This window comes from Sylvia atricapilla, chromosome 4 (genome assembly GCF_009819655.1).
Source record: "Sylvia atricapilla isolate bSylAtr1 chromosome 4, bSylAtr1.pri, whole genome shotgun sequence".
Classification (NCBI taxonomy): Eukaryota; Metazoa; Chordata; class Aves; order Passeriformes; family Sylviidae; genus Sylvia; species Sylvia atricapilla.
The window spans coordinates 44,071,250-44,083,594 of NC_089143.1; the positions used below are offsets into that span (position 1 = coordinate 44,071,250).

General features: G+C 40.6%; 1 protein-coding gene across 3 annotated transcripts in view; it reads right to left on the reverse strand.

Moving 5' to 3' along the window:
• TRIM2 (tripartite motif containing 2) overlaps nt 1-12,345 on the reverse strand; it is a 112,158-nt gene that overhangs the window by 60,445 nt on the left and 39,368 nt on the right. The window contains exon 1 of one of the 3 annotated variants that reach the window (XM_066317684.1): nt 9,918-10,062. The exons of the other annotated variants lie outside the window; for them this stretch is intronic. The gene's annotated coding sequence lies outside the window, so the exon portion shown is untranslated. Of the gene's footprint in view, nt 1-9,917; nt 10,063-12,345 lie in introns of those variants that run through there. 3 annotated transcript variants of the gene reach the window in all.

Consider the following 12,345-nt stretch of genomic DNA (forward strand, 5'->3'; position numbering starts at 1 on the left):
TTATTTAGTTGTTAGTTTTATCAGAGGACTTTTTCAAGCTTTTCTACTGGGAATAATCTCACTCTGCTTGAACAATGAGACTCTCTGAAGAAGGCAGCTTTCACTAAAGCATCTGTGGATCAGTACAGTGAGTCATTAACAAAATAAAAACACCATTGTAAACGCTCTGCCCAAAAGTCCTGAGCCTTGTCACTTGCTCAGTTTTTCATCTTGGTACAATCAGAATTGTGCTGATTGTCTACTCATTTGTACCTGCATCCAAGGTACTGACACAACTGGACTGTTAAAGCCAAAAGCAGTTGAATTATTTTTTTAAAAAATTAAAAACAAATAAAGTAAACAAACAACAACAAACCAAACCCAAAAAACAAGGCCCTTTAATCAGTAGAAGCAAAGGAGGAAATTATTATTTAATTTTTTCTGTTTATTTTTGCCTGTGCTGTCACAATTCTTTCCAGTAGTCATATAATCCATTGAATAATTTCAGTCACATCAGGTAGAGATCCCAAAGGTATTATATTCCTCCAGCTTTTTGTGAAAAAAAAAAAAAAAAAAGGCAACTGTCCAGATGAGTGAAATACCATCCAGTGATCCAACGTAAAAGGCTACACATGAACTCAGCTGTATTATCAGACACCAGGGCACCCCACACAAACAACAGGTCTATGAGAACAGATTCCATGAGCTCTATTGCTCAGCTGCTGCCAGAGTTGGACAACTTTGCCTACATTCTAACATTTTTCCTCTCTTATGTTCTGTTCTCCTCTCAAGGTAGTAAGCAGCAAAACACACAAAATGCGCAGATGTCAGCTGAAGCAAATAATAATATTTTTTGAAACAGCAATAAGCAGAGTTTGCTAACTGTTGAGCTATTCTCCCACTTCATAAACAAATGAACTGACTATCTCATGTTCTTACTGATATTTTCCATGATACCAAAGAACCTGATCCTTGTAGAGCAGACTTACAGGTCTGGGCACAGAAATTATTTCATGGGCCACAGCAGAGTAGTCCTTGTGTGGTTTTCTGGGCACACAGGTTTCTCCCCACTGTACAAGGACAAGCTGAATGACTGTTATATTTGGAATAAGAACACTTTTTTTGATGAGACATGGTAATAAAGAGAGGAGTAAGTGGAAATAAGCATTTTCAGTTTGTGATGCTTTTGCTGACTGAATGTTTTTCCCCCAAAGGAGCAAATGCATTAATTCACACTGATCGCTCAGGTGATCTTCAATATACCTGCTCTCTCAAAAAACCAGTTCATTTACATCAAAAGTGGCTTTCACAAATAGCAATTCCTCAAGAAAAACTCAAGAAAATTCAAGATTCAAAAACAGTAGATCAATTTTAAATGACCCTTCATTTTCCAGGCTCTGGGAATCATTCTTACTAACTTTATTTCTGGGTTTTTTTGTATTTTTCATTTCCTCTTTTATCTCATCCCTATGAGGTATCTGTATTCTACTGTCCCTACATAGCTTCTGCCTCCAGGCAGGCCAGCTGTGGATCCCCTCACTGTTGCCTGGATCTAAGGCATCATTTAACGCTCCCATTCTCCCACATTGTCTCCATGAATTTTGGGGCAGTCAAGCACCATGTTCCTATTGAGCACAGAGATCTCAGCTTTCTGGAGAAATGGAGATGGAAGACATTCATTCCTTTGATGGTGATAAAATTTACTCTAGAAAGCTTCATCTAGGAAAGACTGCAACAAATAACAGATCAGATAGGAAAAACTTTCTAGGAGCACTTTGTCTTCTCAGAAAAATGGCAGCTTCCATTTAGGATATTTTCAATTATTTTCCATATAAATTTTTCACCAAGATCAACTATGTTAGCAATATTAGTAGGACAAGAGTGGAGTAGAATCCAGCTTAGACACTGATTATGTATCTTTATATGTAGATGCTTGAAAGGTTTTTTCAAATGCCATTGCATGTTCCTTAAAGCAAGGGAAAAGTATCCCTCCTTAGTCAGTGGACAGGTTGTGACGCACAGGTAGTGGCAGAATATATATATATATATATATATATATATATCTATATATCTATATATATATAGATATATATATCTTGGTCTGAACTCTGCTCCCATGTAGTCTAGTGTGGTTGTATTGGAAGCACTGCATTGCAAAGGTATAGTTGAAATCAACCTGTTTTTCAACCAGCTTTTTTGCAGCTGAAATACTGAGAAAGTGACAAGTGGTTTAGTGGAGGATGCACCTTCCATTTCATTTGAATCTGTGAAATTACCTAAATGATAGAAGTTAAGGATGGTAGATTACTAAGCTGGGTCTCACCACAAGTATATGTTCACCTTTGGTTTTAACACTAGACCACTTGACGTAGGAATTTAAATATGTTTATGCAGATTTCTAGTTGGTCACCACTCAAGTTCTAAATGAGTCTTCTGATGCAAACAAGCTGGCAGGCTTTGTACCAACTGAAAACCACAGGTCTGATAAACTGATTCAAAACTACCCCTGGAAGAGTTCAGGGTGAAGCTTCAGTTCACTTAATGAAGTAAAGTAACATCAATTTTGGCACTGACAATAGCTCATTTTTAAAAGACAAAGTAGCTGTGAATCATTATGAATCATTTTATCACCAGTATTTTAAAGTCAGCACATGTAACAACTGCCTTGGGTCTGGGTTCAAATGCGAAACTTGTATTCAGTAGGTCTGGCCTCATGTATTTTATCACAGCACTTCAGCTTGGTGCCCAGTGACTTGAGTTTGGCAAAAGCCTGCCCCCCTCCAGAAACACACATAATTTTTAGCTGATCTTCCAAAGAGATATCATGTGATAATCCTTTGCTGCCTGCTCCAGCTCTTAGATGAGATTGGAGCTATTTCAGTGCTTTTGTTTGGTTGGTTTTTTTTTTTTTCCATGATGTTGTATTTTGCTTTATAATGTATCACTTCTCTTCCACAGAAAGAAAAAATGCAGCTCAGACAAAACCACAGTGCATTATTAACCTTGATGTCATCGTTGGAGAAGCCCCACGGCTGCTTCTGTTTTCACTACTGCCTGCAGTAGCCCCTGGCTGTCCCCAGAAAAAAAAGAGGGAGAATAAGCATAACTAAGCCACTTTTCCCATCAAGTCTCACTTACATCTGTGACTGCAGGGATCTGGACATGCCTGGGGCACATGAGCTCATTCTGAGCACATTGGTGATGGAGACATACACAGCCTTTTCCCTTGTAAGTGAAATGAAGTGACGATTCCTTTTTCCCACCTGGAAGTCTGCAGAACAGGAGTTACGGGCTGGATACTTCGTATTTTTTAGGCAACAAGTCAGCAAACACTATGCAATGCATATACCCCAGTGGTTTTCATCAAGGAAGGTCACATATTAGGAGAACATAATTTCAAAAAACAAACATTAGACTGTTTTCAAAGGCCCCTGTTCCCCTCTCAGTGCACCCTCACACTCCTTACCTCACATGGAGGAACTTGTTGGACTCCCCAGTGAACAGACACAGTTCACTGCCTGACAGAAAACTGCCCTGTGAAAAAATGCAACTATTTTCTGCAACCCAAAAGAGGTGAATTAGCTCATAGATGTCCACTAAGTGCTGCAGACATTATGGACTGGAGCAGGGGAAGAAAGACAACCGCAACCAAATGCACAAGCTTCTTATAAAAATATACCATGTAACAGCAGGTAAGCCCCACACTTCTCCTGACTGTGATCCTACTTCAAGGTCTTCAGTCACACTTTTGTGGCAACCACATCCCTTAAATACGGGCATACACTCAGTTTGTGCCAGGCTCACACTTCTGCTCTGCACTGCTCTGAATCACACTTTGCTACTTTGAGAAATTAACCATCAGCCCTGGCTCTTGTAAAATTGTACTGTCTCAGTACTACTGGTTTTCACAAACTTCCATTCATGTAAGCTTCCTTTCAAAAGCAAGTAACCAGGAAGCACTGATGTAAGACATTTTCATATGTCTGCATTCATGAAAAGTTCTGAACCAAAAGTAATGTGTCCAAATCCCTCTTTTTGTTTGAAAACATCATTCATCCAAGAATCAGAAATGTTATCATGTGACTGGTAACATAAAGAAATGAGCACATGAAGAATCACAGCAAACAGTTCAAAAGCAGCTCTGGGCCTGAACTTGGTTCACAAGATATTTGTTGAATACTGGACACTTTGTTTGCCAAAAAAATAGGGCTACATTTTCAAAAGAAAAAAAAAAAAAAAAAAAGCTTATATATTTCTTTCTTTCTCTGACTTGCCTGGAGCTATACCCCTTTACAGCACACAAAAAACTAGTATGTGCCTGGGTTACCCTGGACCTGTCCTACTTTTCTGCCTTCAAGTACAATAGAGGAAAAAGAAAGTATGTTGAGACCTTTGCACTGAAGAACCTGAGACTCCAGGGGAGAACAAAGAGTCCCCTGTCTCTCAGCCTGCAAACACTGGGCTGTAGTGAGGAAGACAGAGAGTAGGAAGAGAATACAGCAAGGAGCAAAGAGCTCTGGGGAAGATCTTAAGGGCTGAAAGGGAGGGAGAACAAGCATCTTAAATGGCACAGGACACAGAGGTTCAGGAGGGTGGGACATGTGAGGCCAGGGAAAAATGGTGCCTCTAGGATAGGAAAAGAGTCATGGCAGAAATATGAAGAAGCTGTGAACTTTGCAAGTGAGCTAAGGGGCAAGGATGACAGGGAAAAGCTACATGCCCTCCCTACACAGGCATGAGCTTGAACTAAGGATGAGGGGCCTGAGGCCAGAAGACACCGCAAGCCAGAGTGAAAGGCTGACATGCTTGAAGCTGAGCAGAGCTTTGGGGCAGGAAGGGAATGAGACTTTCTCTATTGAAACTATCCTTATCTGTATACCTGCATGGATATAAAAGATGCTGTCCCTGCTCCATCAACATGCGTCCTCTCTTTTGCAGCCAGAGCCACATTAGCCCTGGCTCACATTTTCTCATCTGTGTATTGGAATGTGACAGTGTGACATTTTCCATAGGCAGTATGATCCAAAGAAATGTTTTGAGGTCTCTCTGGATCCCAAAGTGTATATGAGTGTTAAGCCTAGATTTCAAAGTGACAGAAAAGAGTGGGTATCAGGAGAAAATTACTGGGAAAATAGAGAAAAGGAGACATTTCTTTAGACAGATGGTCTCTGAAGGCAATGTCTGAAAAGTGCTGAAAATTCAGCCACTGCAATGCTAGAGTTGATAGTAACCTCATCAAATACTTATCAACTTGCTCTTACACATTTGAAACTAATTAAAATGAAGGCCAAAGGTATCACACTTAAGTTAAGTATCCCAATCAGAAGCAGAAATTAAACCACACATATGGGAAAAGATTGTCACTCTCACAGTCCCATTCAGTCCTTAAGAAACCAGCCTCTCTATTGCCTTTAGCAATAGTTTTGCCAGAGTAAGACCTGCAGAATTCCATGCCAGGATATTAATATAAAAAATGTTAACTTTTGACAGTACATTAGAGGATTACATTAGGGAGCATTAGGTAAAGTGTCAACCGAAGATGCTGTATAAGAAGAAAGATGTCAAGAAGAAAACAAGCCACAGTATGATTTCATTTCGTGAGAGAAACTGCAGCACACTCCTTGAATTTTAACGGATATAATGCTTCTCAGTTTCACATGCTGTGAACGAGCAGTGATAAGAGGAAAAGGCTGATGACAGCCATGATGATTTTTTTAGACAGCAGCCACAAAGAAGAACACAGCAAGCTACCCTCTTAATTAGGGACATTTTATGCTACGAGCTAAAATTGCTGCTTTCTTAGACGTTTAGGCAACTACACGGGCAAAAGGAAGGAAACTGAAGTATTCTTAATAAACTGAAAGCTTCTTCATGGATGAAGATACCATGGCATCTATAGTATTTCCTGACTACTTGAGCACATACAATTTGCTTTCTGGGCTGGAGAGAGGTGAGCTAGAGAGAGAAATGAGCCATCTGGAGGCTACAACTAATATATCAGTCCTGTATGTACCCTAAAAAGAGTTGTTTGCACGACTGTGCCTTTTACACACTATCAAAGCAAAGCAGCAATGCAGAGAGTCTGTTCTGAAAGCCAGTAATTCCAGTAAGAAGAAAGTTTAGGGCTTGCCAATGGAGTCCAAGGAAACATCTTCCCAGCATGAGAGCAAAGAATATTGCAAGTGCTGGAATGCCACGGAAGGTTGTTTCTTTCAGCACTGCCGGCTAGCACAGAGGCCAGATATGTCACACAGGAGGGAGATGAGTCAAAGGAACTGGTGGAAACTGGCAGATACTTGATGATTTAAAAACAGCACCCTCAAGACAACTTAGCCACTGCCACTCACTCTCTGTCACAGACAAGGAAGGTAGGAAGTAAACCCTTTTTTCTCTGTCTTGACACAAGTTTTCCATTTTATTTCAGGCAGGCCACACTACAGAACGAGACCTGTGGCAAATACCTGGTTGAGAGACTTCCTCTATTCTCCCAGAGTGAATTTTGAAAATATAATCTGCCTAGCAATCCTTTTCTTTCCTAAGAGCAGTATGTTCTCCAGGTAACACCACCAAAATAAAATGCACACATTTGAGGAAGACCCTCTGCTATTAATGTTCAAGTGAGATCTGAGTACTACAGCCCTGCTGCTTTTTTAATAGAAAAGGCTGCCTAGCATTTTTCATGTTTTTAGAACCAACCAGTAGGTTCCACTTTAACAGCAACACCATCCCTTACCTAGCATCTAATACTTAGGAAAAGGGAAAAGGGATCTGGGGGGAAAAAAAACCCAAAAAAACCCAAAAAAACCCAAACCAAAACAAAACAAACAAAACAAAACAAAACCAACAAAAAAAAAAAAAAAAAAAAAAAAAAAAAAAAAAAAAAAAAAAAAAAAACCAAAACAAAACACCACCACCTGAACAACAAAAGATGCTTCATAGGCATGTGTGAAAACTGAGGATATCAGTCACAGGGTTCAGATTTAAGAGAGAGGACAAGTTACCCAAGGAGGGTGAGAAGGCAAATCTCAGCCTTTATCCCTAGGGAGACCTGAGTTCTGATAGTGAGTGATTTCCTATAGAGACCTAACTTCTGATAGTGAGTGATTTTACAAGGAAGTCTATCCAAACCAGACAGAAGGCTGCCATTGCTTCTTTCAGACCCCCAGACTTTTTCTTTTTTTTTTTTTTTTTTTTTTTTTTTTTTCTGTTACCTGACAGTTCAGTTTCCTGGTCAGACTTAAACAGCTGATGGGAGTGAGACACATGGAATATTTCGCTCACAGGCTCTCTGTTATCATAACCTTAACTGAGTGTGTCAAGCATATAGGACATATCAGCAGAGCACCTGCTAGTAATAAATCCTGAGGCAAAAAGTACCCTTAAAGCCTTCTGCTTTCACTAATAATTCAAATGTTCAGTTTCATGAATTAAAGCTCCAGTAAGTCAAAATTCTTAGCAACTCCAGAGAGTTGTTCCTTCCCAAGATATTGATCCATTTTGGGAGCTGGTCTGACATTCCCAAGGGAAGTGTAGGAGAAATACAGTGGATCTAATAATCTGGTAAACCATGAGTATATTTGGGAAATATTGGTAAGAGGTCAGGGTTTCAGTCAACCCCAAATGAATACCTTTCATTAAGTTTTGAACAAATGAACAATAGCTATGTTACAAGTGTGCCTGCAGACTAAATACTCAGCCACAGGAAGGTGCTGGCAAATGCTCCTACAGAACCAGAGGAAGAAAATGAACCACAGTAAGCAGTTCTATTTCCAGCTTCCTTGCAGATTTTATCTCCTTCTTTTGTAGACTGAGCATGATATGGTTCTCTGCTTCCCAAGCCATCTGAAAGCTTTGTTAATGAGTATTAGTAAATAACTGTGTTTTCACAAACTGCCTACCAGCTCAGAATCAAAAAGTGCAATTATAGCTTATTCAGTTCAGAGCAGTTCTTTTATGAAGGATGTTGATTCAGCGCCTTGTTTTAGCAAGCCCTGTAAATACATCTTCAAAATTATCTCTCTGGTAGGGGAAAAAAAAAATCAATTTTAATTTTCTGCATGTTTACCCTGATGCAAATCAAACAGGCACAGTCTGCCCCTTCAGAGCCAGCCATGTTGTGCTGAGCTTGTGATGCACAAGGGATTTCTTTCTTTAGTCAAGAGACAATGTGGTGAGCATATTGATTACTCCTAACAGTGTACTGTGAGGGCACAACAACAATTCCTAGGTGTGTGGTGTATGGTTTTCATTTAAGTACTGAGATCGTGTTTTCTTAATCTATAGACAAAATCCATCTTTACTAATCAAGGCTTAGTATCTATCTGCTGCTTAGTGCAACTGACTGAAACGCTCTGGCCTGTATTCACAGCCTGGCACAGAAGAAGCTTATTGCGGTAATTAGCTTTAATTCATACACTACCACACATGCACTGTACTGCTGTAGAGAAGGCTCAGACTCAGAGCTGAACAACCATCAGCATCAAGACCCATCCAAAATGTACTAAGTACAACAGCTGCCTACAATCTGATCAGTGTTATCAGAAAGTGTCTGTCTAGCTCTCTCAGCCACTGCTTTCTAAACATAATATTGCTTGACTGGCCCTCTGCAATCCAGAACTCACTGAAGGTTGCAGTCATTAAGATCCTATAGGTGAGGAGGATTGTTGAGCCAAAAGTTTCCAGGCTGCACTAGGGCTGTCAGAGGGAGCTGTGCACAGCCACAAAACACAAGCAGCACAGCAGAGACAAAGGCACAACCCCCAGGGTATTCCCCTACTGGTACAATCCACAGGGGCGAAGCTAAACAAGCTGAAAGAAACATGGCATCAGACCTTGTTTTGGATTTGCTTTTAATTGTTTATTTTGGGTTTTTTTGTTTTGGTTTGGTTTGGGTTTGTTGGGGTTTTTTTTTGTTTTTTTTTTGGTTTTTTGTTGTTTTTTTTTCATGAGTCAAGGCTAATGAAGATCTGATTGCAATTTACTTTCCTGTGATTTTAAATAGAGGAATAATGAACATGCTTCTTTACAGTGACAGCCACCTTTCTCCCCCTCAAGGTATCTTGAACTCACAGCCTGAGCCTCAGTTACCACATGAAATCTACACAGAGACTTGCCCAAACTTCAGGAGCAGACTAGTTCTGAGATTCTGCCGAGTGGCCAACTCTGACAGCGACATTAAGACTTTGCTGGTGTAAATGGTATAAGAGAAAGTCTAAAAAGTCCATCAATATATGCAGCGCAGGTATAAGTTGAAGAATACTGCCCAAACAGGCAACATTTGATTTCAATTTCTGAAAATTAGAAAGCATACCAAAGATGTAAGAAGTCATGCTCATTCTATCTCTGCAGTCTTTTGCTCTGTGGAGCTGTGAACAGTTCCCAATAACAATTCCCAGTCAACAAAGAGGACAGAAATCTCTGACCACGACTTTCTTTTTCTACCGCTAGGTATATATCTTCAAACATGACATATCAGCATTTTGGGGAGCATTCCTTTTATAGTATCTCATTTCCAGCCATTTCACACTTTTCCAAACCAAACTACTCATGACCTTGCAAAAATTGCTGCTGCTTAAACTGAGACTGGATTTCAAATACTGTAAATGCATCTGAAAATAAGAACTAGATGCAGATTAAATGAAGTGTGTATATGTCTGTATATATGCACACATATGTATACACCCCAACAACTTAGTAGGTTTAAATGGGTTGTGTCATTATTACCATCTTCCCTTTTGCCTTTCGGGAAGGTCTCATTTGAGATTGAAATCGTGCGGTCCTTGCAGTCATGACACTGCATACAAAGTAGCTGCTCTTTTACTTCAGACAGAGGGAAATGCTTTAATAGCTGCCTCTCTGAATGACAGCACCTACCTGCCTTGCTAAAACATGCCCTTAGTCTTAAGAGAAAAGCCACAACAAGACAGAAGGCTACTTACTAGTGTTCCATAGAGTCCAGGCAGGAGAATCAGAGGCTGAAATTCAGTCTGATGAGAAGATTTAGCTCCCTGCAGCATTCAGACAGTTGGTCCCATTACGGCCATCGGGAGGCTGAGTTAAAGGGTGGCCGTGCACAAACATAAACAGCTTGTCAGCACAAGCCAAAGAGGCGGGCCTGCCCTGCCAGCCACAATGCGAGCCAATGATTAGCTCCTTCCTCGCATTCTGGGTGTTCAAGATACTGCGTTTCATTCTTATGCAGAGGGAAAAGAGGGACTGGCTGGGAAGGGCTAAGGCTTGAAGGTTAACTGCTAGGCATTAAAATGCTTAAGGTGGAAGGAAAACCAAAAATCAATAGATCACTTCAGGAAAAGCATGTATTTGCTGTGTATTCATACAAATACTTATAGGGAGCCCACAGGCATCTCCAATGCACTGTTTCTTTTAGGTTAATCAAACATACAAGCAAACAAAAGACCTCTAAATTAAATTCAGTTCATATTCACTGTATAGAAGTTTCACTTGCAAAGCCTCTAAATTTAATTCTCTCCGTACCTTTTCTTATTCTCATCCTTCCTAACATGCTTTATCTGCTTTATTTGCTGACAGTGGCATTTCTCACTTCTCGATCACAAATGTCTTACCCTGACCTTCTTGACCTGACCCCCCAACCTTTATTGATCCTCCGATGATTGCTTCTCTTCGCCTCCATCTTAACTGCTTGTTCTTTGGGTCCTGATCTCCTGCAAAGAGCAGAGTCACAACGGATGCACCTTAGAGTAAGGTTCTGTGAGAGAACCACGTTGATCTAGCAAGCTATTGCTGTAAAAAGTGGAGGTGTTTACTCTCCCTTCTCTTCAGCACCACACTGTGCCCTCCTTGTATGTTCCCCCATCATTCAAGGAAAGGTAAGGTAGCACAGAAGCAAATGCTTCTCTGTCAGTTTACTGATCTTAACGCAGAGACAAAAGAGGTATTGCATGGAATGAATACTCCCTGAAATATAAGCTCCTTCTGATCTTGCCTCAGTCATCTATGTTCCCACCTGTCTGCCCAAGTTCCTCTCTCCTTTGTTGTTTGAATTGAATTGTTCCTAGTTAATTGAATACCCTGCTTACAGCTGCTGATCCCATTTCATCCCAGCTCTGTCCTACTTTCTTATGCCTCTAGTTTGGCTGTGAGGCCTGTCTGCCACCAAAATCTGTCTCATCAAGTGCTTTATAATAACTCCCTGCATAAATATCATGCTTTGTGCTTCAAGCCTCAGGCTCTTTGAGCTCTTTTTTTGCTTTGGAAATAACTAAAATCCTCCTTCAAAACCATACCATCTTTTTGCCTTTCATTGTTTTTTTCTCTGACCTTTCTGATTAATTATTTTCTCAGCATCTACTCCTCCCTCACTCACACTCCCAAAGGCACTCCACTTCTTGTTATATTCTAACCAGCTTGTACTGTTTGCTTGTGCAGGGTCCTGTACCACTTTATGCCAGTGATTTACAAGTATCCATTTGTATTTTTCAACTTTCTGCTTTTCTCCAGTCCCATATTCCACCCTGTGTTTTAGGCATATTGTATTAAATGCCCTGACAGCTCCTAATTTTAAGACCTTTTTTCTGGGGTCAAATTAAAGCAGTCCAATCACACTACATTCCGTGTAGTCTTGGCACAAGAAGTTTCTCTCCCCCTCTGCTTTGATAAAGGAGTTGAACTCCCAGGAGAAGCAGATGCCGGAGTTAGCACCTCGTTCAGATGGGCAGGCGTAGCGCAGCTCTCCCGGCTCCTGCTGACAGGCTGCACGGGAGTTCTGGCACAAAGCGCTGCATCACAATGTGCCAGGGGCACGTTCGCAAGTTTTTCTTCACAGTGAGACGTACTAGGCACGTTCTTTAATGACATCTCAGATTCTGATGCAATTGCACAGCTCCATCAGTTGCCACCCAGGTTCATAACATGCACTGCATATATTTTTGCCCAGATTTCTTACTTAGTCTCTGCTATCCACACCAAGACCATTATTTAACCAGAGCTCTCTTCTAGTATTTTTAACATGTAAATCTCTGCCCAGGTCCACCGTGTGATCACACTATATTATTACTTGAATTATTCTGATTATTGAGCCTGGACCTTATTCCCAATACACTTGCACTGTTTTCCCCAAAAAAATCAGCAGCTGAGGTAATCTTTTATTCCATACCAGACCCACATTGCCCGCACCTCCATGAAAGCCATGCTTTCATGTCCTGAGCTTCAAGGCCTTTTCAGAGTTTCTCCTTTCTTACTGATCCACTCCCACAGATCTCTTCATCACAAGGCCTGCCTTTTCAGTTTTCTCTCTTCCTTAGCTCTCTTCTCTTACCTTGTCTTCTATGCAGAGAATGCCCTGCTTCATCAAATCAAATTACATAATTTTCTTTCTTTTCTACAATC